The sequence below is a fragment of the Macaca nemestrina genome, chromosome 13 (assembly GCF_043159975.1).
Source record: "Macaca nemestrina isolate mMacNem1 chromosome 13, mMacNem.hap1, whole genome shotgun sequence".
Lineage (NCBI taxonomy): Eukaryota > Metazoa > Chordata > Mammalia > Primates > Cercopithecidae > Macaca > Macaca nemestrina.
Window position 1 is genome coordinate 112,985,138 of NC_092137.1, and position 23,487 is coordinate 113,008,624.

The 23,487-nt window shown below is 43.7% G+C and overlaps 1 protein-coding gene across 4 annotated transcripts in view; it reads right to left on the bottom strand.

Moving 5' to 3' along the window:
- The window catches only part of LOC105490168 (NCK adaptor protein 2), a 278,398-nt gene that overhangs the window by 206,101 nt on the left and 48,810 nt on the right, over positions 1 to 23,487 (bottom strand). For all 4 annotated transcript variants that reach the window (XM_011755543.3, XM_011755539.3, XM_011755535.3 and 1 more), the window contains exon 2: positions 344 to 516. The gene's annotated coding sequence lies outside the window, so the exon portion shown is untranslated. The remainder of the gene's footprint in view (positions 1 to 343; positions 517 to 23,487) is intronic.

Consider the following 23,487-nt stretch of genomic DNA (forward strand, 5'->3'; position numbering starts at 1 on the left):
TTTATCCTTACACTCCCTGTTCCATACAGAATACAGGGGACCAGGATTGGTTATCGATTCAAGAGTCAGTACGTATCTGAGTGTGGAGGTACCTGTACCATCTTATAGGTTGGAGGTGTCTACCATCCCGCTTCCAGGCTACATACTCAGAACCATCACACACTAAAGTAGGAACAGAGATAATCTAATTTTTGAACCAGGTCCCTCACTGAAAGCCTAAATTTAATATGATTCAACAAATCGAGGCTACACTGACTGATATTTTACTAAACTTACTGTCCAAATTGAGCATTTGAGGCAAAAAGCTGCAACTTCTGTTTTAAGCAGAAAGCTGCAGACTCACCTTTGGCACACAGTTGAGAGGTGACTGGCAAAACGCAGAACTCTTCAAAATGATGGCGTTTTCAGCTAATTACACCTCTGAAGTTACAAAGCTGCAGGGATTCTCCAAATTCTCAAATCTCAGCAGAGAATTATCATTTGGGACGTCGCTTGTATACAAGGAACACATGAAATCTAAAAAGAAAGAAGCGTATATTAGATCTGCTTACTTCTTTGATTTTAAGCAACCAGTTTTAAAAATAACTGGTTATTCATTTGCCTAAAACCAATGTTTTTTTGTGTTTTTTTTTTTGAGACAGGGTCTCCTCTGTCACCCAGGCTGGAGTGCGGTGGTATGATCTTGCCTCAATGCAACTTCCGCCTCCTGGGCTCAAGTGATCCTCCTGCCTTAGCCTCCCCATTAGCTGGGACTACATACATGTGCCACTACCCTTGGCTAATTTTATGTATTTTGAAACCAATGCTTTAAATATATCCCAGAATAAAGCTGTTCTGTGCCTAAAGACCTCCATCAACACATACTCCTCCCCCTCCCCACCTTTCATTCCCTGGGCAAGCTCCCACACTCGGCTGGGGAAGGCCAACCACACACCCAGTGAACAGCAGGTGGAAGGAGGTCATGGGGTGTGGGGGACAGCCAGCCCATAATCAAGTGACCTGAGCTCCCAGTCCCTTCCAGACTTCCTCCTCCCAGTGACCCCCACCTTTAAAAACCTCCCAGAAATAAAAGGGTGGCTGCCAATTGGAAAGGTGGCCAGTCTGGGAGTCTAATGAGGGAGAAGGGCTACAAAGGGCATGGATATTATTTAGAGACTCGTTCCTCTCTTGGAGGTCTGTTGCACCAGCCATTTATTAAGAGGTCACCAACTGGACCCATAGCCTTAGGCTAAAAAGCACCCCTGCTTTCAAGACTTCTGAGACGAACACTCCAAAACGAGAAGGAAGTTAAGATGAGAGGCGCCTGACAAAGGTGACCAGCTCTCTCCTAGTTGCGGAGAGCTGGATCCTGCATTATGTTCACTGCACTTGGTAAATATGTTCAGTCTTTGACTAACGTTTTCGAGGGGACCCTGGAGCACTCTGTGGACTTCAAGTGAATTCACTGACATTTTTAATTACATTTCAAACCCAGTGGGGATCTGTCTTGACAGTTCACTCAGAGAAGATCTATTAATTCATCCTTAGCATGATTATGACCCAAAATGTTAATACCCCATAGAAAAATCGAATTCTATTTTAGTCTAAGAGAAGAAGATAATTCAAATAGGGCTATCATAAAAATGTTATAAGGCAAGTTCATAAATTTTGATTTAAAAATTAATTCCTTTTTATCCATTCTCTAGCATTATTTTAAAGGCCGCATCATTTTAATATAGATATAATTTAAGGCAAGGAACAGGTGATGGCCAAACACAATGAGAATACATCTTCGGGCAAGATGTCAGATGTATACTAGGCAGATTGCCCTTCTTCCTGTTAGGTGTTTATCATAAAATGACAGGTCCTCTCAAAATGGAAGTAGTGGAATCTGAACTCAGTTCTTGACCAAGAGTTCTTGTTTCTCATGCTGACACCACTGAAGAAAGCCATCAGCACAGGGCAATGTGCTGGGGACCATGCCCCTAACACCGCGTCTGTATGTGTCATTTTCAGGGGCTCTTATAAACGCAAGTTGTATTGCTAAGATTTTAACTGGAAAGTGAATTTGCCCAGAGTCCACGCCTTCCACAGGCAAATGGCAAGGAATTGTTTATGCGGTTGTTTGGGTTGTCCAAACACAGGCCTCCCACTGTGTGCCCTGTGTCTCATGAGTAATATGATTTAATCCTTCTGATACACTTCCAGGATGGATTCTAATGCCCATATTTACAGAGGAGTTCACTTTCTCAGGGACACTAAAGGTTTTTCCCAACTGACTGCAGAGTGAGGAATCACTCAGGCCTTGGACCTCAGGCCTTGGACTCCGGATGAGTGGGCTTTGCACATCTCTAATCTCTTCTGCATGCGAACAGAGGAGACACTCCTTATGCCAACAGCAAAGCAAAAGCCCGAGCAGCTTCTCTGCCAGCCCCCGCAAAAGAACAATGAGCTGGATTTAGAACCTGAGTCCTCTAGGCACAGTGGACAAGTCAGAGCACGGCCTCTCCAAGCACAATCAGTAAAGGAAAAGCCAGAGAGGATGGAGCAGGGCTTGGACTGATGCAACAGCTCCAACAAAAGTGAGGCTATTGAAAATCCACTGAAAGGTACCAGTGGCCACTGGGATTCACGTGTAAAAAGTGAAGGTTGCATGAGATGTTTTCCTTGAGAAAAGCATTCCATTGACAAACTGTCCATGTGTTCAATGTACACCCTAAGTAGAAAAAAAACCACGATGATCGACATCTCTCTCTTTGGGTTTAAATGAAGACTGCCCAAGTTTAACATGGGGTTCTGAGCTTACTCAAAACCTGTGTTAAGGAAGAGCATTTCAAAGCAGGTCTTAATTATAATCGGTTATCGAAATCCATCAGCAAAGTGTACACTTTTGTGCAAAAAACAGTACCAGCCTGAAAGATAAACACATATAAGGTCACTTAGACTGTAGAAGGCCCTCACCAAAGGATTCATTCAAGGATTTTCTACAGCCAGCTTCAAGAAGACAGGAATATATAGAACGGGTGTGGGCTTTTCTCTAAAAGTACTTCACTAGCACTACGTGCATCTCCCTTTAGAAATAAAAAAAGGAGGGAGGGCTAGAAGGCAATTAACACTGATACCGTACATATCTCTTCATTTTAATTTGGATCCTTAATACTACAAAATTTTACCATTGCAAAATCCAAGGGATTATCTGAATTCTCCGTAACCTTGAAATTTGCATTTTTCCCACTAAAGCCACAACCCAGGGTTTTCCAGTGTTTTCAGCAGCACTTAGCTGCGTGTTGGGCGAGTGTGCTGAGCACTGCCAAGCCACACTACTTGTCCCAGGTGCAGGGCCAGGCAGCGAGATGCCCCCTGCAGGCAGTCCTGGCCGATTCTGCATTCCCAATACCAGCGTGGTGCTGGCGCAGTGTCTTCTGGGGCACCTGGGCTGGTTTCCTCCAACTCTCAGCATCTGAGACGGAAGTCCAGTGATGAGTCCCTGACTAAGGCAACTCCAGAGGAGCAGTTCAGGGTTAAGAAGAGAGTTATGAGCCTTGTTCTGATGACAGCCCAAGGCTGTGAGCTTTGTGGGCATAATACTGCCAGGTGCTGTCACTCAACTTGTTTCTAAGGTGGCCTATTTGTCCAGAAAACTGAAGTCACCAAGAGGCTAAAGTCAGCCTTCAGGAGGCTCAGGGAATCCCTGTTCTCCCACTCTCCAACTGATAAAACAGTGACAGGCTGGGAGAAGAACATGCTCTGATCCCAGTGAGACACTCGCTGTGGCTTCACCTTAGTGTCAGCCGCAAGAATCGTGACAGCAACCCTGGGAGATACATCTTATCATTCAGCCGAGGAACCAAATGACCAGATGTCCCACAACCAGACTTTGAATGCACACTTGCCTGATTTTAAAGCCAGCGTGCTCTTTCTTCTGACAAAGATCACCACGAAAGGGCTAGAACCTTGACAGTCGCATTTTGCAAATCGCATCTGCTGCTGCCATCTGTCTGGGCTATCTGCCACCCTGGGTGGCCAGCTCCAACCTCTCAAATCGGCTAGGAACCATGTCAGGCTGTGTCAAGAAGCAAGACCATGAATGTACACACACCAAGTTTGTTTTCAACGGTACTGCTTCTCTTAGATGTTAGCTCGGGGTGGTGGGGAGTGGGGAAGCCTGGTTGAATAGTGTCACCTGGCTGGGTCAGTAATGAGCAGATCTTGGACTCGTGTATGTATCATAACCAAATCTAATCTGTGTTACACATGGAGAGAACCACTCCAGATCCCTAGTCTGTAGCCAGAGCTAAGGCAACTGTCCTTTACCTTTTATTAAAAAAAAAAAAAAAAAAAAAAAAAAAAAAAGCATAGGATTAGCATAGGCCTCGGAGCTCTCAAATGCCTTGTCTTGCCCTTCCTCCTCCCTCCCTGACCAGGGAGGCCCAGCAGAGGCCTGCAAGCGGATCTCCAGTTCAGAGTACGGAGGCGGCAGTGCCAGCCCGACACAGCACGGGGTCAGCGCTGTCTGGGGCAATTCTGGCAGAGCTAGCTATATTTCATTCCTAGTGAACCACTTGGAAGAGAACCTTATTCAAGTGGGAAAAGGCTGGTTTCAGATACTGAACAAAGCTACACAAGTTTCCTTGAGTGGTTTGGCTACAGTTCAACCCATGTGGACTGATACTGAGCAGCTCAGATGTGTTTATCAATCCGAAACTCAAAGGCGTCCAAGGAGATGACCTCAGCTGTCTCTTAATCATCCAGTGCACAGTGGTTCGCAGGCAGGGTTCAGGAACGGCTGAAGCCTAGCTTCAAAAAGCCTCACTACAATTAGAGTTTTCACTCAAGATAAAGCTGTCCTGAAAAGTAAAAATATCAAGTGTTTCTGCACTGGGCTGAAATTATATCAATTCCATATATGAATGCTGGTTAGGAGGTTAATTAGAAGCTGGTAAATGAAAACACGAGGGGAAAAAAAAAACAGAACTAATTTCTAATTCTCTAGAAAGTCAAAGAGTGGCCAAGGCGGGTGTTTGCAGGACAAAGGTGACTGATCAGAGTTTAGGGTCTGTCAGTTCTAGGTTCTGGAATAATGATTTCTGCCTTCAGATACTCCAGAGCTGAAAAAAGAAGGAAATAGCAAGCAGTAGGTCAAACGACGTGCCAAACCCCTATTAACTTTAATACGGGTTCAAGAGACTGAAGAGATCCAGCGCCAGCCAGGGTTTTATTAGGGGCTTACAGAGAAGGGAGAGAGTCTGGTGGCAGCGGGCTGGACAGGAGACCCGCACCTGCCTGCAAGCATCATGCAATTCATGTAGCATTTTCACTTAACACCCTCCCTGACCAAGGACCTCCACCTGGCATGCTTCATGCAACCCAAAACTCAGGGCCTCAATCACACCTGTTCCATGAGACAAGCTGCAGGACTCAGATGTTCCTTAAAGACAAGGACTGAATCTCCAGGCTGGCAACTTCTGGATTCCCTAGCTGGGAACACACATTCAGGTGCATCTGCCACACGAGGTCATTCTAAGGGTCTGCTTAAGTTATTGCTGTCAGATGTGTTTACCCTACATCATCCATATATAATGAGAAGCAAAATACAAGCCAGAAAAGGAAGCAACAAGGACACGGGTCAGGATGACAGGGCTGTAGGCCTGACTCGGCCACCAAATGCCTCTCTGTTCCCTCATCCACCACCCCAGACACTCAACTCCAATCCTGTATCTTTGGGACATATGGGAATGGACATTATCAAAAAGTGATGTGGTGCCAAAAATGTATCAAAGCTTACTAAAATAATAGAAGAAAGCCATAATGCAAGTCTTTTTTTTTTTTCTTTGAGACGGAGTCTCACTCTGTTACCAGGTCGGAGTGCAGTGGTGCAGTCTCAGCTCACTGCAACCTCTGCCTCCCGGGTTCAAGTGATTCTCCTACCTCAGCCTCCCGAGTAGATGGGACTACAGGCGTGCCCCACCACGCCCAGCTAACTTTTTGTATTTTCTGTAGAGACAGGGTTTCACCATGTCAGCCAGGATGGTCTCAATCTCTTGACCTCGTGATCCGCCCACCTCGGCCTCCCAAAGTGCTGGGATTACAGGTGTGACCCATGGCGGCCGGCCCATAATGCAAATCTTAATATAAATTTAAGTTTTACAGTCTGCTGCCTAAAAATTCTAACATATAGGAATTTGATTAGTGACACATTTTATAAATTTGTGACAAGGTTTGTAAAGGGTTTTGTTGATATATTTAATGCTAGCCTCTTAAATCCAGCAGTACTCCATTCTCTAAAAGGCCTGCCCAGGTGTTTCTCTAAGTTTTCCTGCAGTCCAAACTGCGAGTTGTGTTTGTAATCAGCATAAAAACCTTGCTATACATCTGAGTGCCATAACTAGACAACTGAATTACATATCGCCTTTTTAACAGGTTCCCCAGCATTTTATTAAGCATGCACAGGATTCAGCCATTGTCTAGGTAGTGACAACACCAGTAAAAAGCACACTGACAAAAATAAACTGTAAACACTAAAATGCACTACTGAAAAAAAACTGTGCAAACCCCCCTTTTTATGAAGGAAGGAAAGAGGGAGGGAGGAGTGAGGGGGTCAGGGAAGCAAATCCTGTTTTTTTCCCTTTCCCTCCTGCCAGCTTGCTTGCATGCTCGCTTGTGCACTCGCGCTCTCTCTCTGTCTCTCTCTTTCACACACACACGCACACACACACACACACTTGTTTTTTTCAAATGGCCTCTTGAGAAGCGGGCCAGAAGGTGAGACACAACTATTGTTAACACATTTAGGGAGTAGAATTGGGGGTGAGAAGGGTTAATTTCTATAACATTTGAACATTTATAATATGTTTTACTTTGGTAATTGAGCACAGCTTTAGATAAAATTCCACACTCCTTTCCCCGTTTCTATCACTGCATCCCTGCTAAACTGAGGCCCAGGAATAAAGAGTGTGGATGTGTGTGCTCTTCCTCCCTCTCAGCCCCAGCCCCGTCACTGAGCAAGTCCTCAGCATCCACTCTCCTTTCGGGCCCATCCTCTCATCATAGCGACTACTAACACAGTCAGCTCGCTCCCTTCCCTGCCTGCCCTCTCCCCTTCAGTGTTGGGAACTGCCTTCCACCGCTCCTTCTAGCAGTGCTCAGTGGGTGAGGTAAGATCTGACTCTCATTCAAGAAGATCTTCAAAAGCCCCTCCTCCAGGAAGACCTCCTGGATGGCTCCACGGACAGTAAAATGCTCTTTCCTCCAGATTTCCTTAGCACCTTATACAGTACTCATTATTCTGTGAATAAGTAATAAGTGCTTATGTAGTACTGATTACACCATGAAGTGCATCCCTTCTGCTATGGGCTAAATTGGGTCCTTAAAAAAATTTGTATGTTGAAGTCTCAACCCCCAGTACTTCAGAATACGACAGTGATAAGGTCTTTAAAGAGGTGGCTAAAATGAATCAGGGACCCTAATCCAATTTTAGGACTGCTGGCCTTTTAAGAGAGGAAGAGATAACGGGAGGGTGTGCACCTTGAAAAGACCTTATGAAAACACAGTGAGAACGCATCTGTCTGCAAGCTCCGGAGAGAGGCCCCAGAAGAAACCAACCCTGCTGAGCCCTTGATCTTGGACTTCCAGCCTCCAGAACTGTGAGAGAATAAATTGTTGTGTAAACCCCTCAGTCTGTGGTACTTTCCCGTGGCAGCCTGGGACTTTTGTGAGATTCAACCACATATATGTGTCACGACATATGACACATACAACAGGAACTTGAAAAACCTTTGTGAGTGAATTGAAAGAACCCGAGATCAAAACCACCAGGTGACCTACACTTTACCCACCAGGTATCTCCTCTTGCACACCAGAAAGGAACTGATTTTCCCATTTTTCAACACCTGTTCGTTCTTCAAAACCCAGTTTTAAGCACTACGGCTGGCTTCCTGGGCCCAGCTCCTGCATCACACTCTAACATAGCTATGCCATTTTGCATTTGAATTGTGATGTTTCACTATGTGCAAAAATACTTCCTCATCCAATCTCAACAATTATACATGCAGTCACACCCCAGCCCTCACAAGATGGCTAAAGCGAATCACAAGCAAAAATGAGTTTGCCTATAAATACTTCAGTGCTTATCACCAACAGAAAAGCACAACTCCAGTATCACACCCCACACATCATTACTAATTCCTTAATATAAAGTTCATATCTCATTAGTGTCCTGATTTTCCTGTCTCGTAAGTGACTTTCCACAGCTGATTTACTTGAATCAGGATCCAAGTCATGTCCACAAAATACAAGTTGTCTCTTAAGCCACTTTAAGTCGATTTTATTTTAACGACAATGCATTGAAGATGCTGGGTGAGCCGCCCTGCAGTCACATGGCGTTCCATCCCTCTGGTGTTTTTCGTGTGCTCCCCAGCCCTGGCCTTTGTAGTAAACTGGTGGTTAGTCCTGGGGGCTCCTTTGATGAGAGATCCTTTCTCAAGAGCAGGGACCCAGCAATGACTATGTGCTTGGCACTGAGAACCACCCAATTAATCCGTAATTTAGTAAATGAAACAAGTTAGAGGTGTTAACGTATCAGGGAGTCCAGCCCTTGTCCTTAGCTCTTTCCACGCTCTCATTTTCAAATGGGATTTTCCACAGGGTCCATGGCCCTTCTGAAGTCTTTCCAGAAGAAAGAAAAAGCCTCATTCTACTTTTCCAACTGGGAGAAGGTATATGAAATTTAAGGCTGAAAGTTACAAAATCATCTTAAGCATTGAATGATGTCATGTTCTTTTCTTAAGAAACAAAGAAAGAGGCCAGGTGCCGTGGCTCATGCCTATAATCCCAGCACTTTGGGAGGTTGAGGTGGGTGGATCATGAGGTCAGATCAAGACCGTCCTGGCCAACATGGTGAAACCCTGTCTCTACTAAAAATACAAAAATTAGCTGGGCATGGTGGTGCACACCTGTAGTCCCAGTTACTCAAGAGGCTGAGGCAGGAGAATGGCTTGAACCTGAGAGGCAGAGGTTAAAGTGAGCTGAGATCGCACCACTACACTCCGGCCTGGCAATAGAGTGAGACTTCGTCAGAGAGAGAGAGAGGAGAGAGAGGAGAGAGGGGGAAAGAGGGGGAGAGGGAGAGAGACGGAGAGGGAGAGGGAGAGGGAGAGAGAGAAAGAGAGGGAGAGGGAGAGGGAGAAAAGAAGAGGAGAGGAGAACAGAGAACAGAAAAGAAAAAGAGAAAGAAAAGGAGAGAGGTTGAAAAAAATAACTACCTTGTGGATCAGATCAGCCTCTGCAGGGGCTCAAGGGCTGCCTGGCATGACTCCACCAGCTCCAGGAGGCTGGCGTCACTGATGGTCACCCTCATAACACTCTAGGAAGGAGGCATTTTATGTCCCCAAGTGACCCTACTGAGAAACATAATGCCATTTTACACTTCTCAAATTATATAGATATTAACTGTATGCTACTAAATAATTTTTTCCTTAAGAAGGAAAATTTACACTTTTTATTTCTACAAAGAACGCTTGTATTGTGTTATGTAAATGGGAGGGCTTTCCCATAGCCCAGAATTAATCAAATCAGAAACCTCAAAACCTTTATTTCCCCTGCTCTTCAAGGAGAGCCTGGGCGTGATTCTAGAACCACCTATTAATCTTAGAGAGAACATGATGTCTGAAAGGGCTACCCTTCACACGCATGTGCGTCACAGGACAGAAACATCCAGAGAGAACTGTTCCGGTCAGGGCCCCGGTTCTAATTAACTCAGGATTAGGCAGCTGGGTCCTCCAGGGAGCAGGCTACAAGGGCTGATGCAAATTTTAGTGCTCCACGGATTCCAAGTGTTAGTCAGACTCTACCTTTATTCCAGATTATATCACGGGTCATTTGAAAAGTCCCGACAGGACTCTCAGCATGAGGGTGTGGCATAGGATGTTTTACAGCAATGAGACAAAGGGATGGGCTAAGAAAGACTAAGATCACCCCACGACCATGGGCATCTGAGAAGTCCCTGCAAGTGTGCAGAACAACGAAACTCTGGAGAAAAAGGTTCAGAAAGATTCCATAGGACGGTTGGTTGTTTTTTTAAATTTTGTAAATTACTGGTAACTGGGAAAGCCCCCTATGGAATGGGATTTGCTTCTAAGAAACTGAAAATACCTCACTGCATGTTATCTTCTTCCTCTGATAAGCACTGAATCAATGTGATTTGTTCCCTCATTAAGTAGCAGAGATATTCACATAGATTAATAGTGTCCCATAAATGAATTCCATAAAATTCCATCAAATGTGGAATAAAAAGGAAATCTAAAATTTCCCATTTAAAAGCGGCTAATAAAGATATGGAAACAATCTAAGTGTCCACTGATGAATGAAGAAAATGAGATTTGTGTGATATGTACGCACACACAAGCACACACACAAACATATACGCAGGCTGAACATCCCTAATCTAAAAATACAAAATCCAAATTGCTCCAAAATCTGAGAAATTTTGAGCACTAATATGATGCTGCAAGTAAAAAATTCCACACCTAAGTTCATGGGAAGAGCTGCAGTCAAAATGTAGGTACACAACACAGTTTACCCAGCACCTCCAAGAAAAAAAATAAAATTACCTGCAGGCTATGTATATAAGGTGTACGTGAAACATAAATGAATTACATGTTTGCACTTGGTCCCATCCCCCAAATCTCTCATTATGTATATGCAAATATTCCAAAATCTGGAAAAATCCAAAACCTGAAACCTTTCTGGTTCCAGGTATTTGGGTTAAAGAATTCTTAACCTATGTATACACACACACAAGAATATTATTCAGCCCTAAAAAGGGAAATCCTGCCATTTGCAATAATGCAGATGAACTGGGAGGACATTATGCTAAGTGAAGTAAGCCAGACACAGAAAGACAAATACTGAATGATCTCATTTACATGTGGAATTTAAAGAAGTCAAATTCACGGAAATAGAGAGTAGAACGGTAGTTAACGGGGGCTAGAAGGTAGGGAAAACGGGGGGATTTTCGTGAATGGGTACAAAATTTTGGTTATAAAATGAGTCCGTCGGGGAAATTTAATTTAAAATGTTTAATTTTAAAAATCAATGAAATTTTAAAAGGCTAATAGTTATAAAAATTTAACTTACAGAAAACATATTTATTATTATTCCAATTAAATAGAAATTTTACTATCACTGTGTTTTTCAAGTATGTTTAGCTTTAAGTATATTTAGTTCTTAAAGTACAGTTAGTTTTGAGCTATTCCTAAAATGGTCAAGGTATGTTCACCCACATTCTCCTCAAACACTGGACCCTTTCACAACTCTCTGCCCTCGCATCTGCTATTTTCTCCCTGTACTGGGAACACCTTTGCACCTCAGCTTCCCAATGCCATCATGCAATCAAATCCAACTCACCATTCAGGAAGGAACTTAAACGTGCTCTCTTCTAGAAGACTGGCCTCCGTACCCATAAGAAGCACTATTTCATAATATCAACTGTCCTTTACATAACTGTCCAGATAGGAAGAGCCTCTGGGAAGGGACCACAACTTTTTCATATCCTGATACCCATATGGGGAGGACCACGGCAGGCTCTGGATAAAATGACTCCTCTCCCCCATTTATGGTTCAATAAACTTCCACTTCCTTAGTTCCATCTATAAGATCAGCTATGACTGTCCAGTACTCTGCAGTGGTTAGGCCCTGAATCCTTGTCCACCAGTTTTCAATCTAAGACACACTGAATCCCTTACACCGCTGTGCCCCTGAGCCAGGCCATGAATATCAACGTGGAGGCTTAAATATGGATAATAACATACCTACGCCAAAACCAAACGATGGCTCTGCTTACATATCCTATTTCTTACTTTCAAGGCTATAAGTTTCGTTTTCTTGACTATTTCATTTAATAAATAAATTTGCAAGCAGTCAATGAGAGGGACAGAATCAAAGAGTAATTCTAAAGCTCGAAAGCATATATATGACTTCCTATGGCAGCTGCCCAATTAATGCCATCCATAAAGCCATTCAAATACTGTGTCTGGGCTGAAATCCAATTAAGCCATTTCTGTCTGAATATCCCCAAAGAGCCTCCTGCTGAGCTCAAAGTGGAAATCATCATAAATGCCAGATTAGCTGTGTAAGCACTTCCAAAGCCAAAACCAGACAAGAGCATGAAAACCTACATGCCTAGCCTTTTAACTGGGCACAAAGACAGAAAAGACATTCAGTGACCATCTGGCAAAAAGTCAAACCCATTTTCTTGTCCAGCCAGGTCTTCTCAGAAAATCCTCATCCAGTGCAAGCATCAAAGAAAAGCGCTGGTCCATTCATTTACACACATTTTGAAATGATCAATCTCAGCTTCACAGTGACATTTTGTGCCGTGAGGAAACAGGGCCAGAAAGCATCTCAAGCTTTGTCTAGACTCACAATTTTACTTAACCAACCCCTTGTAGAGTACACCCTTGAAATTAGTAAATCCTGAGAGTCACTACTGCCTCTATGCATAGAATTTGCCCCATAAAAATAGGTAAGCAAAGCCAAAACCTAACTGAGAGACAGAGGGACGGCAGACACGCATGCACCTAGTGTGTTAATTTACTCCTCTGTCTTGCAATTCATGACTCAGATTCACAATTCACAAGGCACGGAGTATCCTCAGCTTACACGCAACAGCCAGAACCAGGAGTGTTCTAACCACATATTCCAGAAACAGAAATGGCCTGACTATTCATTTCAAACAGACCCTACCTGAGACCTACTTAATTAGAACATCTGCGGTTTATAAAAGCTTCTAGGTGGTTAAGAGGCCCAGCCCGATTCAGAACCACTCCTCTAGAGAAAATAAGAGAAATTGAAGAAGAGCCAATTCAAGAAAATCTTATTCTCTAAACCCTCATAACTGGACCACAAGGGCTGTGTGAAAGACGACTAACCCGGGTGTGAGGCTGGCAGTGTCTCTGCACATGATGCAGGGGCATGAGGACTTGCTTTGAAACTGGACGCTAATGCCAGTTCTGCACCTTCCTAGCTATAGAAATCGAAGGCTGCTAATTAACCTCAGAAACTAGGTTTCCTTGGAGACAATAGCCGTCACCTTGTTGGTAGAATGAAATCAGTCACACGTATTCAATGAAAATGTATTGCACAACTGCTGTGCACAAATGCTGTATATACATAAGGCACAGCACAGAAGCAGCCCTTTTTAAGGAGCTCAGCCTAGTTAGAGGTCAAAGTCAAATAGGAGACTACACAGCAGTGCCTGTTTATGATATCTGCTGCAAGAAAACGTGCCTATGGAAAACGGCAGCTAAACTTCTCCAGGTAACTTCTAAAACACACGTGTGCTCTCTAAAATATCTGCCTTAGAATTTAAAAATGTGATGGAGACACGCAAAATGAATGTTTATATTAACAACCATCTTAGATAAAAGCTAATTTGTCATACAGTAGAAAATAAGCCTAACCTTGCTTTCCCAAGAATGACCTTCAAAGCTAGGGGAACTATAATCTCTTCTCTAAGGAAAACTTTCCTAATTTGAAAAATGACAACAAGGTCTCCTAAACCTCACCATCCCAATATTGCTGTGACTTCAAGTGAATTCATCCAACAAGTATATACTGAACCCCTGCTAGCACTGTGCTTGGTGCTATACACATAACAGACATCACTGACACCACATCCCCCTCAAGAAAGAAGCAGATGAAACAGACAACTGGGTAGCAAGCGACAAAAAAAGCGGAATTCCACATGATCAGTCATCATCCATGGCCCATGCATGTGACACATGGGGGCAAACAAGGATGTTGCTATGGTTTGAATATCTGACTCCTTCTCATATTGAAATCTGATCCCCAGTGTTGGAGGTGGGGCCTTAAGGGTGGTGTCTGCATCACGGAGGCGGATCCCTCATGCATGGTGCCTTCCTCGTGGTGATGAGTGGGTTCTCACTCTATTTAGTTCCTGTAAGAACTGATGGTTAAAAAGAGCCTGGCACATCCCTCCTCTCTCTCTTGCTTCCGTGTTCTTGCCATGGGATCTCTACCCATTGGCCCCCTTCACCTTCCGCCCTGAGTGGAAAGCAGCTTGAGGCCCTCACCAGAAGCAGATGCTGGCACCATGCTTCCTGTATCTCCTGCAGAACCGTGAGCCAAATAAACCCTTTTCTTTATAAATGACCCAGCCTCAAGTACTCCTTTATTGCAATGCAAATGGACTAAGACAGATGTCCACTACGGAAAATGGAAATGCAAACGCTAAAGGCATGTTAAGGATGCTTCTGCAGGCAGCACCAATCCCTGCACGGTGGGCCTAGCCTCCCACACCACATTTGGGCAAGTGATTTCTGAGTAGAGGTAGAGGGTACGTGCACATCTTCCCGTTCCACTTCATCACATCAGTTTCCGTCCATTGTTCAGTTTCTCAAGAGTCCTAAATCCTAGCTCACTCCCAGATGGTCCCCATTGCTCTAACCGTGCATTGTCTGCAAATCTGACAAGCAGGTTTCCAGCTCTTCATCCAAGCTGCTATACAAATCATGGTCAAAGGCAGTAGGCATCTGAGGCCTTCCTGGAGGAGCACTGAACCAGCAGGTGACAGGGCATGGCTGTCCAGTTGCTACCAATCTACAAAACAGTTCTGCATGCAGGGAGGTGGGCCTGCAGCCTGAGCTGGTAAACGCACACTGGCTGTGGAATGCAATGCCAGCTCCATCACTTTCTCGCAGCAAGATGACTAACTCCAGAGCTGGATACTCTAAAAAGCACCCTGTAAAGTCCCAGGTGCTTTTGGTGCACACTCAAAGGAAATGTCACTTTGTTCCCCCGAGTGGACACGAAAATGACTCTCATTATAAAAATAAGGGACTGAGCCGAGGGCCACTCTGCCCACAAACACCCAGCCCTTGAGATGAGCCTGCCAAAGAACAATTTGAGGCTCCTATCACAGGGTAGATAAGAAGCCCAGCAGGAGGCACAAGACAATGCGGGTGCAGGCCAGACCATCCCTCCCCGTAACTCCAGCTTTCCTTGTGCTGTGGGCCCCTCTCCTCACTCGACTGCTGCAGCCAGCACGTGACAGAGGTCTCTCTCATGCTTTGTCCCTCAGTCTTTCGTCTTTCCTGTTAATGTTGTGCACTTTGTTTTGTGTAAATAGACTGTGAGAAGAAAAAAAAAGCAAAAAACATATCCCTCAACCATGTGCTAGTGCACACGATGACATGGGGGAGCAGAGGCAAGCGAGCGAGCTGGTCAACAGATGTAAGGGCTGGGGCTGGGGGATCCCTACAATGATGTCCAACGAGGGGGAAAATGATCACAGACCTGTCCCCAGGGAGACGACAGCCCGGCAGGCCTCTAGCCAGTGACCAAGGTCGGAGGGGAGGTCCCAGGGTAAGGAGGCATATTAACATCACAGATTTATGGGACACACACCTAAGAGGGTCCAACCTCACCAGACACCCTGCAGACATCAAGTCACACTGCATCAAAGAGAAGAAATGCTGACGGGCTCAGCACACCCAGCTTTCACCTTCATTCAGTAATCTGTTTAAGTGTCTCTTCCCTGCTTCTGCTTTTTTCTACATTTAGAAAATGAGAACATTTGCCTGTCTCCAATCTTCTGACACTTCTCCTCTCCTTCCAGGTCCCTCAAAGAATACTAACGGGGCTTTTGCCAACCACGTGGACATGCACGTAATCCCGTGGAACCTCGAGTTTGGATCGGAAAGCAGCAAGGTGCTCTCCCACTCACTTTCTCCCACGTTGAGCTTCAATTCCTTCTTCATGACATTTGTTCTGAAGGCTCTGCTTTCAAGATTCTTCTTTTTGACAAACAGCAACAAAACACAGATGTTCATGAAAGTTGATCAACTGTGCTCCTGCAACTGGTCCCATCAGAAACCAAGCACCAAACCCACTCTCTCAGTCCATTTATCTCAAACAGACCAAAAACAGGACGAACATTTCTTGTTCTTAGGCCTTAGTAGAACACTAATCACACACACGTATGCCACTCTCACGTAATCCTGAATTGTATTCTATTTTCCTTGGCCTTCAGCACTCAAGTTTAAAGCTCAGGAACTGTGCACCTCAGAATTTCATGGTCTAAAGAGGAAAGGAAACAGATGGATGCTAATGGCAATCATTGACCAACCCTATCGTGGGTACCACAGACCAGACTACGCCCTTTTCATGCACTATCACAATCAATCCTTACAACGGGATGACACCTCATTACCCTCGTTCACAGTGGAGAATTAGGTGGTGTGCACAGGGAGGACAGAGAACAAGGTGTGCAGTCGGAACCAGGGCCTGGTGACTCAGGAGCCCTTCCTTGGAGTTCACTCTGGGCTTGTGGCCCCCCGTGCCGGAGACCAGGGAGAGCCAGATCATACGGTGCAGCCAGGCTGCACGGCTGCACTGACCCTCTCTTCTCACAAAGCAAGGGCTCAGGAGGAAAACCGTCATGGTTTCTGTCAAATGCTGGGGCAACGACACATCTAATGACACCACAGGAACAAAAACGGTGTTCCCAAATGACAGATTTCCTTATTACCAGAACCTACGCTGACCAAAGGAAACTCTTGGGAGGGATTCTTACCAACTTTGCAAAATGTAGTGTTTGAGTGTTTCTCTCACTGTTAAAAAAAAAAAAAAAAAAAAAAAAGTTATGTCATTAATGATTTTCAGTCAAATTCCCTGATCCTGAAGGGAATTTCCCCAGAGGGGAAGGCCAGGTAAGGACCAACGGCTTCTGGAAATGGATCTATCTTAACCACTTTTAGGCTTGAGGTAGAGGGAAGCATTCCTCCATGCGAAAGCCACCCAGTGACCTTTGGGCTGGTATGTACCATTTGTGTAAACATGGTAAAGAGCTTTCTATAGGCTTTCCTACAGTGGTATTCTGTTCTGTTTTTCTGCTTTAAAATAATAGGAAGTTTTCAAATAACTCATCAGCTCGTGTTTGGTGTGCCAGATAAAGAGACAGACTAACGAAACACTAGGAAGCAGGAACATGCCAAACAGACCCAGAGGCCTCTGGGAATTCAGTATACAGTAAAGGCACTATCTCAAGTCCCCCGGGAAGAGACAGCCTTCTCAATAAATGGCCATGGGGTACTCTGGTGGCCATCTGAAAGAAAGCTGGAGCCACATCTCACACCCACAACAGGATAAATTCCAAAGGCATCCAAGATATGCAGTGCAAAAGTAAAAATGTAGAAGGACCTATGGAAAACACCCTTTATAACCCTGAAGGAACTTTTTTTTTAAAACCTAGGACTCAAATTCCAGAAACCATAAAAGAGGGATGAATTCAACTACATAAATATAAAAAATGTTCTTACATGATAAAATATACCACAGGTAGATTCCGAAGACAAATAAAAAGCTAGGAGAAAACATTTGCAACTTAGGACACGAAGGACAGATAGGACACAGCCAGAGCTCCTTAAACTTGACACAAGAAAAGACCAGCACAGCAAGAACACCGTGGGCCAAGGAAAACTAGGTAACAAAATATCTGGCCTTCAAACCGATGAAAAGGGATACCCAAACTTCACTAAAATGACACTGAGATATCACCTCACCTTTCAGACCACTGGAGATCAGAAAGTGTGATGACAGCAGCCTGGTATAACTTCCTGATTTTCAAAACTGTACTGCGGTTATTTAAGAGGTTAACAATTGAGGAAGCTCAGCCAACAACTCAGAAAAATAAGGTAAGAATACTTTGTATTAATTCCCCTAAATGTATTTATCTATGAAGAACCATAGCTACTGCTTTGCTGCCTGGTTCATCTGCTTCAAAACAGACACCTGCAGTTTACTTTCATTCTATTGAGATTCACCGTCCACATAAACTTAATCACCAGCAACCTCAGTGGGTTCACCACAGGCTTCCGCCATCCAAGTAACCCATAATTTTTTTTTTTTTAATCCAAGCTTACGCATATCTTTGGGGAACTTCACTATTCGTATCTGATGATATGAATCAGCTATGAAAGAAGAAAACATCTTAACCCTTCTTTCTTCTCTCTAAACCAGACCCCAGACTGGCTCACTGTTTAAATTGTACAAATTCAGTGTTTCTTCTCATCATTAAAAGCTAGACTTGGGTGGACAGATCTCCTCATTTTACAAAAAGAAAAAAGGAGAGCACTGAAAGAAAAAAGAAAAAAAAAGACTCAGGTAACCCAGTTTCAAGAATGTTCTGGATGTACAAACAAGAGGCCACGGTGAGGCTGTCTGGACTCCTAGGACAGGAGGGGAGGCTTCCCTCGAAGCAAGGTTTTGGCTTATTTCTTACCTACACGTTACTCTTTCAAATACATTTTTTCAACAAAATCACCATATCAGAAGAAAACAAACATTACAACAACCGAACATTAGTTCCTACTCCTTTCATAGAATATTAAATTCTGAAGATAGTTATGTTCAAAAACACGTCTTCTGGAAGTAGGGGACGATTTAATATCGAGTCTAACATAGATGGATCAAAACCATAAATAAAAATGTGGTTATAATTTTGTTCTCCCAGGAAATGAAGCAAATCAGATCACTACAGCTTATGAGCCCACAGCCAAACCTGACTTAGGACGATTAAACCACTTAAAGATCTGCTGTTAGTGCCAGTAGCTTAAAAAAGTTGCGACACCATAAATTAACAAGCAGAGTCCACACCAAATCGCTGAAAGGGTTTTTTTCACGTGACAAATTTACAAACTGGTTTTCTAGAAGCATCTTGTTTCTACAGGAGGGCAAAAGCTGACAGGAGGCCACAACGTCAGGCGTTTTGTTTTAACTGATCCTGGTTACGAAAGACTGCATCAGCTCGCTAAGCCTAAACAAGGAGGCTCCACACAGTCGCTGCAAATCCAGCCACTTCCTGCCTCACTGTTACTACACTCATCTCCAACAGGCCACACAGGGACCCCAACCAGACCGGGCTCCATGCTCCACTCCAGCCATCCTGACCCTAAGACGCTGTCAAGAGAGTGGCCTCCCTCATATGTGTGCAGAGAATTTAAGAACCTCCCTTCTGCTAGTCTGCACAGCCTGGCAGCCTGCTGCTTGGGCGTATCGATTTTTTCCCCCTTAGAAAGACCTGGAAACCATTTCTGCCCTTGCATTGCACAATATGGAATCGCATGGCTGGCAGTCTCTTCCGGTCCTAGAACTGCGAGTTCAACACACACCACCCAGAAATAGCACAAACTGGTTTTTATTTCCTGTGCAGAAAAGAAAAATCAGCCAAGGCTTCAGAATCCCATCAATATTTAAAGGTTCCCCTTAAAACACTAGTATAGGAGCTGAAATAGGGGTGAGTCCTTTCTAAGATCCTGAATTTGGCCAGACAGAAAGGATTAGAAATCAATGTCAACTTTTTTCTTGTGGGTGGGGGATGCTGAAAGAAAAGATAGCGGTAGAAACTGTGAGTCAAAGGCCTAAAAAGGATAATAAATTTTTATGTCTTAGAGACATAAAGTTAAAATAAAAAAGGGATTGTGATGACTAAATCCATTTCTGCAAGACTCTGCTTGTAACCATCATCACAGCACACGCTCACCCCAGCTAGGAGCACTGAACCAACCACAGGTAAGTGCTGACACTTACAAGTAAAATGCCTAATAAAATTTATTTTATAAAGCCAACTCCTGAGAGGGCAGACTAACCCATGAACTTTCACCACTAATGTCCATAAGTGTTCTAATTATATTTCCTTTCCATGGAATCAAACGTATACTGCATTTACCTGCATCAAAGAGAAATGCTGATTAGCTATTTTTCCAATTCATTTAATTCGTCTGATAGAGGTATGAGAAAGTACAAGGGAAAAGAAAAGAAAGGGAATAAACGTGATGCTGAGAACTTCCGGAATAACACTAAACTACAGGATACTCTTCATTGCCAAATGCAAAAGGGAAAAAAAAAGCACCATCTCCAGCCTTCCAGCTCGCAGGCTCAGTCCAGACGCTGCCCATCTGAACACCTGCGTTCTGTGCCACACACTCATGTCCCCAGGCCCTCTCTGCAACCAGTGCCAATAACACCCCAGGAGCTCCCTGCTCCAATGCCCCCATTCATCCATATTTACATACATCACCCTTAAAACAACAAAGACACTGAATTGTTCACTCCTCCTTTTAGTGGAAATTGAATATTTCTTAAGATCCTAAAGTGAGGCAACAGGAAGTGCAGAGATAAGATAAACTGACACTAACCCCCAGTGCTCTCCTGTGTGCCATCAATGACAAGACAGCCTTGCAAGAGCAGCAAAGCCGCCACTCTGCCCACCAGCCACATATACTTAAACATGCCTGCCAATCATTGTCTTTCAACCCTGAAGCCACAGTGCCCACAGGGCGGCAACACATAGACTATCAACCTCAGTCACTTTCAACCCCGCAGTTGGTATTCCATGTGCATGCACCTAATAAAATTCTGCCTTCTTGAGACCTGCATCATAAAACAGAATTAGCTTTCCAAAAAATGTTTGATTGCACATATGATTCATACCAGAGTAAACTACAATAGAGCTTTCAAATGCTAAACTGTTTTGCTCTTTTTACAAGACTGGTAATAAAGAATACATCATTGATGTTTTTCATTTTAAATGATTCATGTTTTCCTAAAGTCCTGGATGTAAATACCTAGTTTTACTGAAAAAGACTGGGGGGAGGGTGCGTGGAAGATGAGAGAGGATGGAAGATGAGAGGAAGCGGCGAAGGAAGGAAGTCAGCGAGGAGGGAGAGGTCTACAGGGAGGAATAATAACTCAAATGCCTGGTTGAACATGAGCAGCGTTTCTCACCAGGGGCACACTGACATTTGGGTAATTCTTTGTTGTGGCGCTGTCCCCTGCGTTGTAGGATGTTTAGCAGCAATCCACACCCTGCCTGAATTGGTGACAATCAACAATGCCTGAAGACACTGCCTGCTGAATATCCCTTGGGGAATGAAATCGCCCTGGGTGAGAACCACTGACCGAGCATATATGTAAACTAAATAGACCAAGTTTGTTAACAGCAAAAATAAGACAGGAATATCCATGTATTTTCTAACTCTTTGGGAATATGACTCAAATATTCATGCAGCAGTTGTTATAATTACCCCTTCCAAAATAACTAAATAAACAGGCCCATTCAGTTTAACTCAATATCATGATTAAGTTACAATATACCATATAAGTAGAAAACCACCTTTGAACTCTTGCTTGGAAAAAGTGTATAGAGTATGCTATCGCTTATTTGAGAAAAAAATATTAAAAATATATCACTGTATGCACATATGTGTTTGCTCACATTAAAAAGCAATAAATATTATTATACATTTGTCCAAACCCACGGAATGCACAAAACAAAGAGGGAACCCAAATATAAACCCTGGACTTTGGGCGATTGGTTCTTGTCCATGCAGGTTCGCCCATAGAACTAAATGCAGCACCCTGTCAGGGATGTTGCTGGTTCACCTGGGGGAACTGGGTATATGAGAAATCGCTGTACCTTCTACTCAGTTTTGCTAGGAAACTAAAACTGCTCTAAAAAATAAAACTTTTTCTTTAAAAAGCAAGAAATAAAAGAGGGAAAGGAGAAAAACATCCTTTTAAAAATGGCGACGGAAGAGAGTAGGGAAAAAAGGGGACAGAGAGAGTCATACAAAATAATCACTCTCTGGACATACCTTCTTTGGCTGCCGAACCATGTGAATAGTTTACATAATAATAAACTATTCAGGAGTCTGAGGCAGGAGAATTCCTGAACCCAGGAGGCGGAGCTTGCAGTGAGCCTAGGTTGCACCACTGTACTCCAGCCTGGGTGACAGAGCAAGACTCCATCTCAATAAATACATAAATAATAAACTATTATTAACTTTTATAAAGTCCAAAAATTAAAAGCATAATGAAACAAACTAAACTATACATTGAGTTGGTGGCTTAAGTACAGAGAGGAATTATCCTGAAAGACTTTGAAATACAATAATTTGACCGTATTTCCCCTGTGAGATAAACCCTAAGGACAAAAACATTTTCAGTTATTTTCAGTACTTACATGGTTGGCAATTATACTGGTGGGGTTATTTTAAACATTTTTATATATTGTGTATAAATAAAATCTATAAGCAAGCAAATAAGTCATTAAATGATCCTAGAGACAAAGATTTTCAGCATAAAGGAAATATAAAAGAGAAGGAAGGATTCAGCCAGGCAAGGTGGCTCACGCCTGTAATCCTAGCACTCTGGGAGGCCAAGGTGGGCGGATCACTTGTGGTCAGGAGTTTGAGACCAGTCTGCCCAACATGGTGAAATTTTAGAAAATTCTAGAAATTTTAGAAAATTCTACTAAAAATACAAAAATTAGCCAGCATGGTGCAGGCGCCTGTAATCCCAGCTACTTGGGAGGCTGAGGCAGGTGAATCACTAGAACCTGGGGGGTGGAGGTTGCAGTGAGCGGAAATGGCGCCACTGCACTCCAGTCTGGGCGACAGCGTGAAATTCCGTCTCAAAAAAAAAAAAAAAAAAAACGAAAGATACAATATTTTAGAATCCTAATTTTGAGTTAGAAGTATCAATGTGAATTTATAACAGATTATGCTTAAAAACAAACCAAACGAATCAAGAAAAGCTTTTATCCACTGAAAAGGCTCAGACATAATGACCAAGCCAGAAGTAAGCCCCAAACAGTGATCCCCATGGTTCTTTGAAGGCATGCAGACCCCAGCTGGGGTAGGCACTGTCTGAAGGAGCCTGGACTCCCCACAGCTCCCTGTTGTCCGGTGTGATTATTAAGGACTACAGGCACCTGGCAAGAGAACACAAAGGCCACCTAAGGCAGCTGTCACCGGCCAAGGCTTGGGCAACCTGAGCAGCAATGAGGGCGTCAACTGCAGTGGATAAAAATACATCCAAAATATCTTAAATCATAGTTCCACAATTACTACTAAAAACAAAGAAATAAACAAATTCACTGCTCGCTTTGGTGGATACTAGGGAACCAGAACTATTCACTCTGAAAACTGCCAAATACACGTGTTAGCCAGTGCAATGCCTATATGACCCAGGTGAATTTCCACCCTGCCTTAACTCTAGTTGTCTCAGAAACAGGATGCCTGAGGTCAGAAGTTCCCTGCCTGACCAGACCAGGTGAAACCAGTGGGATCCAAGATGGCAGCTCACTTGACCTCTGAAGAGCCTTTAACTTCATTATCATCTCATTTCCATGCTAAATGACACTCCCACTAGGACCATGACAGTTGACAATCACCATGACAAGGGCAAGAAACCATAAGGGGACAAAAAAGCAGGCAGCACTCTGGTTTCCAGACGTTCTCCACTCATTCCCAGAAAATACATGAATATTCCTCTCCTGGCTTTTAATATCCAACTGCTTCATTAAAGATGTCCTCCATCTGTGGCTTCCCACCTCTCATGGACCGAGAAGCCAATTTGGGAGCCACACTGCCACTTCTCAATTCCACAGCCATCATCGAAAGCCTGCACTGCTTGATGCTCACCTTCGGT